This window comes from Papaver somniferum, chromosome 1 (assembly GCF_003573695.1).
Source record: "Papaver somniferum cultivar HN1 chromosome 1, ASM357369v1, whole genome shotgun sequence".
NCBI lineage: Eukaryota > Viridiplantae > Streptophyta > Magnoliopsida > Ranunculales > Papaveraceae > Papaver > Papaver somniferum.
Window position 1 is genome coordinate 132,780,675 of NC_039358.1, and position 10,052 is coordinate 132,790,726.

The window sequence follows — 10,052 nt, forward strand, 5'->3', positions numbered from 1 at the left end:
AGTTCACTCGCACCATTTTTTGGGGCTTACTCGGTGGTGGCCCATATGCCCGAAAGGAGAATATTTATTACTAATCCATGCAATTCTTCCGGGAAAGTCGTGAATTGAAGTAATAAAACATTGCAATGGAAATAAAATATTTTCTAGGAATTCTTGATGAATTATGCACTAGAATTAATTAATTTGATGGCTCTATACTAGTAGGCAATCTGTCTAGGAGCATTATATTTATTCGAGGATCGAGGTATGAGATAGTGGAAGCATCATACTCTTTCTAAACATTTATTCTGTATAGTCCAGGAACGTTGCGACATCTTAAAAACGTTGTTGCTCTATACTAGTGATCGATTCATCTAGGAGCCGTTTAATCATTCTCCATTGTATATGGAAGTGTGCACTGGAATTGCTCAGTATAAATGATGAAATACGCATAATATTGAAAGCTCAACTAAAAGGCTTTAATAATTATATATTCATGCATGTTTTGAAGAGGGTACACACTCACTCAGATATTAACATGACATGAGTTTTCATGCCTAAATTCTAAAATATGAATTTCATATATGCGTTTGAAGCCAGGTCAATACACAAAATTATGATTTTATAATTTACACCATCAACACTAGTCAAAATGATCAACTAAAAATTAGGCATGCGTAGTGGACCTTAAGAATGGGAAGTCATGGGCTTACACCTTACTCACGTGATTAGTGATGTGAAGAAAAATAAAAAGAATGACTTTTATTAGTTATACGTAGGGCTGCACAACCGGTAGGGTGGGTAGGATATGGCCTATATCCGCCACCCTATCCGTTTACTGGCGGTTAAGAAAATCTTTACTCGCCACCTTACCCGTCAAATAATGGATAGGGTAGGATACGGTTAAAAAACTGGCGGGTAGGGTATGATTGGCGGGTATGAGTAGGGTATGTGCATCCCTGGATAGGGTGGGTAGGATATGACCTACACCCGTCACCCTACCCGTTTACTGGCGGTTAAGAAAATCTTTACCCGCCACCCTACCCGCCAAATAGTGGATAGGGTAGGATACGGTTAAAAAACTGGCGGATAGGATAGGGTTGGCGGGTATGAGTAGGGTATGTGCACCCCTAGGTATACGTCGTTCATGGTCAAATTAATTAATTCACAAATCAAGAAATTATTTTGCAAAGATATTTCAAATGGGAAACATGGTGCTACTTCGGTATGCACATTTCTGGATACGAGGGAAAAGATATATGTTGAGCATGCTACAAGGAGTGAAGACCCAATAGGGAAGAATTTAGATATACCTTTTTTTATGTTCTCTCGAATACGCTTCATACCACGGTAAAATACAAGAAAAAGAAAAAAGTATTTGAATTCCCTGAAAACAACATGTGGTTCCTGGTCATACTCACGTTTCCCAACACTGACCTTCAACTGTTCATAGAAAAGAGACTTTGTAACATTATATAAATCAAGTTGAAGCTGCGAAAATATATCATCTGCACCAAATTTTGCACTCCATAATTCCTTAGGGAATAAACTGAACTCCCACTTTAAGGACACCACAAACAACCATACTTATAGAATTTGAATTACCATGAGAAGGAGTCGAGTTTCCGGAATCAACATGCGAATTGAAATAGTCCAACTCACAATTTCATCACTCTATAGACCTGTAAAGCACAATCTGTATTCCCATATCAAAAAGACCCACCAACATCAGCCAGCGTATGATCTGAATCATAATGAACACGAACTGAATTTCATCCATCCTTACATGCATATAATCAATACAACAATAAGTCTCCGCAATTTGAGATATCATAACCCTCCCATAAATGTGACCATTAAGAACATATAGAGCGGAAACAAATTTGTACAAACCCATCAGTTGGTTGCAACAATAAATGGGTTGTTGAGAACCTTCAGTAGTTGGAAAGCTAGTAAAGTCTGAACTTAAGATTGCAATGGGAGAGAACCAACTTACTTTAAAAAGGCCAAAGCAACTTTTAGCAAGGGTGCAACTCACCCTAAGGAAATAATAATGAATTCTGGAATTATCATACGTTGAAATTTAAACTTCAATCCACTGAGAAGGCACCTTTCCATCAGACCAAAGTTGCAGTTCCAAGAACCCATTATGAACTATGGTGAAAGTATTGAAACAAGGAAACTCGGAAACACATTTTAAACTATCCCCTTGGATTCCCAGAACTTTCAATGAACTAAGATGGAGAAAATACAATAAAAATCAATTCAGACAGCAACTATAACATATTTCTGTTAAACATTTTATCAATCATCTTATTATTCTCACCATTTGGAACAATCATGAATACAAACACAATCCAGGTTTTCACTAATAATTCTAATGGGGATCCATGTAATGACCCGACCCTCAATCGATATTGTCCCCACTTAGTCATTGCGATCATCCGAAAGTGTGGGATTTTCAACGGGCACCGCTGCGCTCATCCAGCAACAGCTTCCCGGAAGGTTAGTCATCCCAGGATTGCTCCCGAACGAGGACGCTTAACTGCAGAGTTTCTTCCAACTCTGGAACCAATTGTGCTGAAAAGTCCTCGGTATAATGTAGACATTCCTTGCCTCTTGTGAGACCAATATCTAGCTCAACGGCCTAGCATACTCTCCCACCCGAGCACAAGCAACCCGTCCCTAGTTATATCCCAACTAACACCGGTATTGTTCCCGCTTACCCACTGCGCTTATCCAGCAATGTGGGATTTTTAACGACACTACTGCGGTCATCCAACAACAGCTTCCTGAGAGGTCACCATCCTGTGACCACTCCAGGCCGAGCACGCTTAACTGAGAATTTTTTTTCCCACAACTCAGTCAAGTGAATCCATCAGGCCTCGGTATAATGTAGACGTTCCTTTCCTCTTGTGAGACCAGTATCTAGCTCAACGGCCTAGCATACTCACCCATCTGAGCACAAACGAAACGTTCCTAGTTGTATCCCAACTAACACCGATATTGTTCCCACTTATCCATTGCGGTTATCCAGCAGTGTGGAAAATATAACTCAATGGCCTAGCATACTCTCCCATCCGAGCACAAGCGAACCGTCCCTAGTTGTATCCCAACTAACACCGATATTGTTCCCACTTATCCACTGCGGTTATCCAGCAGTGTGGGATTTTTAACGGCACTGCTGTAGAAATCCAGCAACAGTTTGCCGAGAGGTCACCCATCCGGCGACTACACCCGGCCGAGCACGCTTAACTGAGAAGTTTTTTCCACACTCAGTCAAGTGAACCCATCAGGCTTCGGTGATAGGAAAGGACAAACCATTACTTATGTTACATTCGGCAAACCACTGCTAAATATCGGGGTATTGCATAAACCACCTTAAATTGGAGCCGTCCTCGGCTCCAGAATATATTATGGCCCAGATCTCCGACGTTCCCTACCCCTCATGAGACAAGCACCTGGACAAATCCCATCCAACGTACCTTCCCACCCTCAGCGGGTGACCTGTCATCGACTCTGATACCATTTGAAATGGCCCGACCTCCATCGATATTGTCCCCACTTAGCCACTGCGGTTATCCGGCAGTGTGGGTTTTCAACGGACAGTGTTGTGGTTATCCAACATCAACTTCCCGGGAGGTCATCCATCCCAGGATTGCTCTCGTCCGAGCACGCTTAACTGAGAAGCTTTTCCCACAACTCCATCAAGTGAACTCATCAGGCCTCGGTGATAGGAATGGAAAACCATTACTTATATTTCATTCAGCAAACCACTGCCAAATATCAGGGTATTAAACCCATGTTTCGAAACAAGCTCGGAAACAGATTTCCCACTGTAGTTAGCCATTATAATTGATCTATCAAACGCATTCCCTTGATCAAATAAGGAACAAGTAAAAACAAAAATAAAGATAAAATAAACATACGTATTCAATGTCCTAACAGTATTAATAACACCACTATTAGCTGGTTTACCAGTAATTGAAGCAGTAAACAACGAATCTGTTAAGTACGATTCTTATTAATTATCTCTTGGAAAATTTCTTTAAAAAGTCTATCCAAAAATTTCAAACCTACATAAAATTTAGAATACCTTTCCAAAAGTTTAATTTCTTTCCTAAGATCGGAATTCTACCCATTTGGAGCTGCAAGAGGAAATTAACTCCAACACCATTGAATTTCGCAGCTTTACTCTTAACCATTTTATCAAACGATATCTATGCATTACTACTATCACCACCTTTAGCCAACATACCCAAAATTGATTCACTATGCAAGTTGATTGGTACCCAAGCTTGTTAACCATCTCATGAAAACGATACACACTATCATTGGCCACTAAAAGTGAACAAATATACAATGCAAAAGAATATAAAGTAGTTGTATTAAAACCTAATTCACAAACACCATCCAAATAACAAAACCTCTTAATGAATTTGAAATATTTTCCATGACCAACTGAGAAGCTAAAATTAAAAAAAAAAATATTAACACACCCACCCTATTTCATCTGATTCTTACTTTCAAAATCATTCACGACAGCTTTGACAATTTTTTCAAATTGAAAACTCGCAGCCCTACATGTAGTTGAGTTGACTACATCATTGATTATATCTTCATATTTTTCATTGGATAAGAATGAAGAAATCAACTCATATAGAGAATCATCTTCTTCTTTAAAAAAATAAAAAGGAATCAACTCAAAATCGAGAAATTCAAAAATATCCAATCTGGAAGGAGTTAGATGAGTTGAAGCAGTATAGCTAACAAACAAGATGGATCTCAACTTCTCCACTGCATTGTCCATGAATTTTGACCACCTTCGAAGGAATTTCTCTCGAAATGGAGAGTTAATCGATTTCAAATACTCATAGTAAAACTGACGCTTTTTTTGATTCTTCTCTTATTAATCTTTTCAATTTCACCATAGGTACAACTTTTCTATCCATTTCTACCCATTTTTCCTCCATTGAAGGATCTCCGGTCATTGCAGAGTACGCACAAGAACAACTGGTTGATACCAATTGTTATATACCTTGATGTATAATAACAAAATGGATAGTGGTAACCTACTTGATCCAAGGATCAAAGCCTGCTAGTTCCTAAGAACCAGCCTCAAAATCAAATAAACGATTGATCTGATTATAATTTAATAACCATACCTCTTGCAAACCTAAGAGCTTATAAAGCTCAATACTGCATCACGGATCTGATGGCTACAATGACCACAAATGGCTAAATCTAAGCCATCCCTTACAATTGATAATAACTACCAATATTTGGTTAAAAGCTATTAACTATATATTATACTAAATAGTGACATCGAACATGATACGGGTACCCTCCTACGCGGCTAGGTACATGACAGATTTTCATAAAAATACGTGAGAACCCAAGACTTGTTACCACTACTAGAATGAATTTTAACATTGATGTAATTATGTTGATGATCAATAATGTATAAGTGCGTGCTATTCTTCCAAATAAATCAAAGGGCCCATGTTTTTCCCCTAGGAGAAACGAGCCAAAAGCTTTGGATATTTACTTTTCTTATAATGGTAGTCATTTCTTCATATTGTTGCTTCGTTTTTGATAATAAAACTAGGTCAGGGTTGTTTTTGTCAAGGATATCCTTTGAGCTATTGATGGTCTCAATTTTCTCTAGTCTATGGAAGTTTCATGTCATTACTCCAATGAACTGCCAAAAGTATGATACCTCATAATATTCTAGATTAAGCTTACAAATTTGTTCTATTAGCCGAAAGTTTTGAAAGTTACTAATTTAGATATGTGAGCAAAATGTTGCATAACCATATGATAAATAAAACATGGATTAAACTCCAACCTATATGAATTGCACATCAACAGTTACGAGTTTCATACCAAGATCAAAATGCACGAAAATATATAGGAATAAAACAGAAACATAAATAAATTGCACACCATCGCACATCATAAATATTAAATTACACATAACCCCTTAATAATTTCACATCAACATATATGGTTTGCATAGATATGAATTGTAACTGGTTAGGTAACAAATCCTTATGATTGAGAGTAATTTTAATATTAAAAGGGTTTAGGTTACCTCAAAGGAGTCAAGGTTATTGTTCTTGTTGAGCAAAAGATTCATAACACCAGCAGTAGAAACAATGGTGCTATTGCAAAAGGTTTTCGAGTTTTCAATCATATTAGATGAGTGAATTACCTGATTAGTTAAAAGAGATTCATTTAAAGAAGGAAGTTTTGAAGAATCAAAGGTCTTGTGATTATCCTTTTATTCTTCAATCCCTCGATTCTTCTTACTGATACTCACTTCAGTTGTTATTGTGTTCTCTAGTTTAATAACTTATTCAATTACCCTGAAAGAATCTGCTATATAGTTCTCTAGAGCAGAGTCTTCGAATTTTCTTGATAATCTCTTTTGTTTAATATTCATGAATCTATTAAACACATATCCATTATAAAGATTTTTAGGTCTCTATCTATGGTGTGAGTTGGATAAGCTATTAAAGAAAGTACTAGATCGGATGTGGGGCACTCTTTGTTTTAAGAATTTTAACATGCACCAAAAGCTCGGTGGGGTACACACCTGAAAGGGAAAACAAGTAAAAGGATATAGCTAAAGACAAATAATTTAAAGAGAAAATAATGGTGAATTATTCGAGGAAAAAAAAAGAATAGGTAGATCTAAAGGAAAAAAGGAAGGGAAATTGATCCGATTGATAAACCATCCTTCGTTCTGAACAAGCTTATGCCGAGAAGATTAAATCCAATGAGTTGATGCTGATAGATTTTTTTTTTCTGAGTTGAACGTGTTAGATTGGTTCTTAGTAACTACTAATTTGGTCTTAGAAACTTTAATGAGTTTTTGAATATCTTTGGTAACAACAGTAGCAGTAATCTTCAATGTCTTTTGAATCCTAGGTTTTTTCCATGTCTTAGTAACCAGTAGCTGGTATTAATGATTTTGAGCTTGATGAAGGGAGAGAAAATAGAGCAATTGTAGTCTGGGTAGTCTTCTTTTAACTTTAATCTTTGTGTCTTTAGTAGCATATGACTGATGAATCAAGTAACAAATGGTAACTTGTGTCCAGAATATTTGTATCTTGAAGTCTTAGTAGCAGCAATTACTTAGTGGATTAGTATCTTAGGATCTCATGAGTCACTTTAGTCTTCAAATTAATGGTGTTTTAGAAAATCCGAGTCTTTGTATTAATTGATTGTTTTTTTACGAAATGTTTTTAAATTCCCGTTAATCGTCTTTCATTTTCTGACTGTTTTTTTTTTTTTGATATAACGGTCGAATAACAACTCTAAATAGTGGTACAGAGGTAGTATTGATGACTGGTTAAGTGGTTTTCTTGTTACTGACATTGTCGGTGAAGCGCCATACTAGTGCAACACTGCATAACCGGCATAGTCACGCTAACTGCATAGTTCGTAAAGCGTAATGATGGTGCTACCCTGCAGGGTTAGTAAAGCGGAATGATGGAGTTACACAACAAGGTCAGTGGACGATAAATGAATCATACTGGCCGACACAATGAAGCTTCGTTGAGGAAGGCAAGGATAAATAACGAGTGCAACATGTGATGCTTACATCGATGCATATCCGTGGAATTAAGTTGGCCCAGCTCAAGGATGATACAAGATTGTGGGATACACCAAGGATTGTCTTATGCATTAGTCCAAGGATGACCAAAACTTGGACAATACACGCAACTTAGTGGTGCAAGAGTATGCATCACTATTGTCTAGCAATTGACTAAGTAAAGCAAATGACACATATGAGGCATGGTGCATTATTGTCATCAATTGAAAGGTAAGTTTGGATTAGCTTAGGCATCCAAGCAGGTTCAGCTAAAGGTCATATCATAATGATGCGCAATGGTGGCACAATGCCGCAACATGGATCAAGTGACAGTTACAATTAGTTATCGGCTTTACAAGCATACCAAAGATGCGAGACAAAGGTGAACGGTTATGAACGGCGTTTATAACTTAGTGGGAATGTTCATAACTGTTTTGGAACAGGTGTTGAAAACTGGCTCGACTTAGCAAATAAATTGGCCAGTAGGCACAATAATAGAGGTTTTGGAACTGCCTTATGAGACAGACGGTTGTTCCATGCGTGTGCAACTGTTGTGCATGGTTTTTGGTTATTGTATCTATTAGAGCATTGCTCGGTCGAACTCACAAGTGTTGCTATCTAAAGATTGTTGTCAAATTTAGTTGTCAAAACTATATCTTGATTTCTAGTCTACAATTTGTTAAGTCTCGGACTAAATAAAAATGTAGTTGAGAAACAGTGGATCACGGCAGTCATGATTGTGTTCTACCGTTTTAAGGCGAAGATCAACCGAATCTCTTGGAGAACTTCATCAACAAAAGGTAAGTGAAGACTGAACCACCTATATCTCAAGTTATATTCAATTTTATATCATTTGAGACGATGTCGCATAACTAATTAGACTATTATGCATAGACAAGAATTTCGAGCTGAGAACTAATTACAAGTTAGCAGACTTCTCAAAATATAATGACTAAACTTAATGAACATTTGTTCATACTTGATGAATTTCGGTTAAGGACAATTTATTATTCGGAATCAAAATCATGATTCAAGTTTTATCGTTTGAAAATAGACCGGAATAGTGATGTATCATTAATGTTATTCATGAATGTTTCGAATCTATTTAGAGTGAAATATAGAACTACTATAGATTCGGATACAAGACAGTGAGAAAACTGTTATATGTCTGAACCTTTATTACATGTACTCGTACACGTAACAGAGTAGCTATATATCGACTTTTATCGGGGTGATTGTGTTGCTACAATCTTGCTCATTTTAGGTCTCCTTGTTCACATCCAAAAACACTTCCGGAACACCACGATCATCATCGTTTTGCACATCATCACATTCAGTATCCATGTTGCAGGAATCGATGTCGATTTTGATCGATCACAAAATCTTTTAGAGTGCGTAGGAGTATTTGCAGATGAGTAAACCTAATGAATGTCATAAAATGAGAAGAAGATAGATATCTCCAGTATACAACTCAAGCTTTGATTTCCCGGAGATATGGGAGTATTAGTTATTCTTGTTATCAATATATAAAATGAATGATGGAAGATCTTCTAATTACCTAACTGAAAATACGAATAAAATAATATATATAATTGGCTCGGCTTCAAGCCAAGCCAATTCATTATAATAATTAGATTTGACCCAGAATGAGGATCGTTAGATATCTTCTCATCTATGGTCTATAAATGGTGTGTAAAATTAAGTGAAATTTTTACATCTTAGGATCCGCTCCCATAAAAATTATTTAATTAGTATATATATAGACGTGTTCGTGTCCTGATGCTTTTGAGTTTTGGAGGTCCCTGTGTCTGTGTCGTGTCCGTGCTTCCCAGCCCCAAAGAAAAATCACTTCTTGATGGTTTTGTACCTGTACAATTTATTTTTAGGATGTACTCCCTCCGTTCTTTTTTAATAGGCCAGTTTCTATAAATAAAAGTTTCAAAAAAATAGGCCAGTTTCCTAATTGGGAAAGTCAAATGTTATTTTAATTTTTTGGGACCACTTTTCTCTTAACTTCTTTTGATGACAAGTGTCATGTGGACCACTTCACTTTACTTCTTTTGCTAACAAGTGTCATGGGGACCATTTCACTTCACTTCTTTTATTGACAAGTGTCATGAGGACCACTTTCAATGATTAGTTCTCTTAATTTACTTAAATTTCGCTAAAAACAAAACTGACCTATTAAAAAAGAACGGAGGGAGTACATGGAGTAATCTGACAATGTATAACAATTGGTCCCATTTCCTAGCCTAATCATATCCATTCATTTATACTAAAAGAACACAGGCAAGTATCATGGGCTAACACAGTAGCATGTCTCCTAGCTTTTCTTTTGCATACGGCACTTGATATGCCGTATAGTGTGTTGTACCCTCTATCCCATAGTGGGATTTTAACTCAAATCACCTCCTCCCCACTCATTTTGAAAGGGATAGTGTGTTAAAATACCTATCCCGTAGCCCTTGATCTA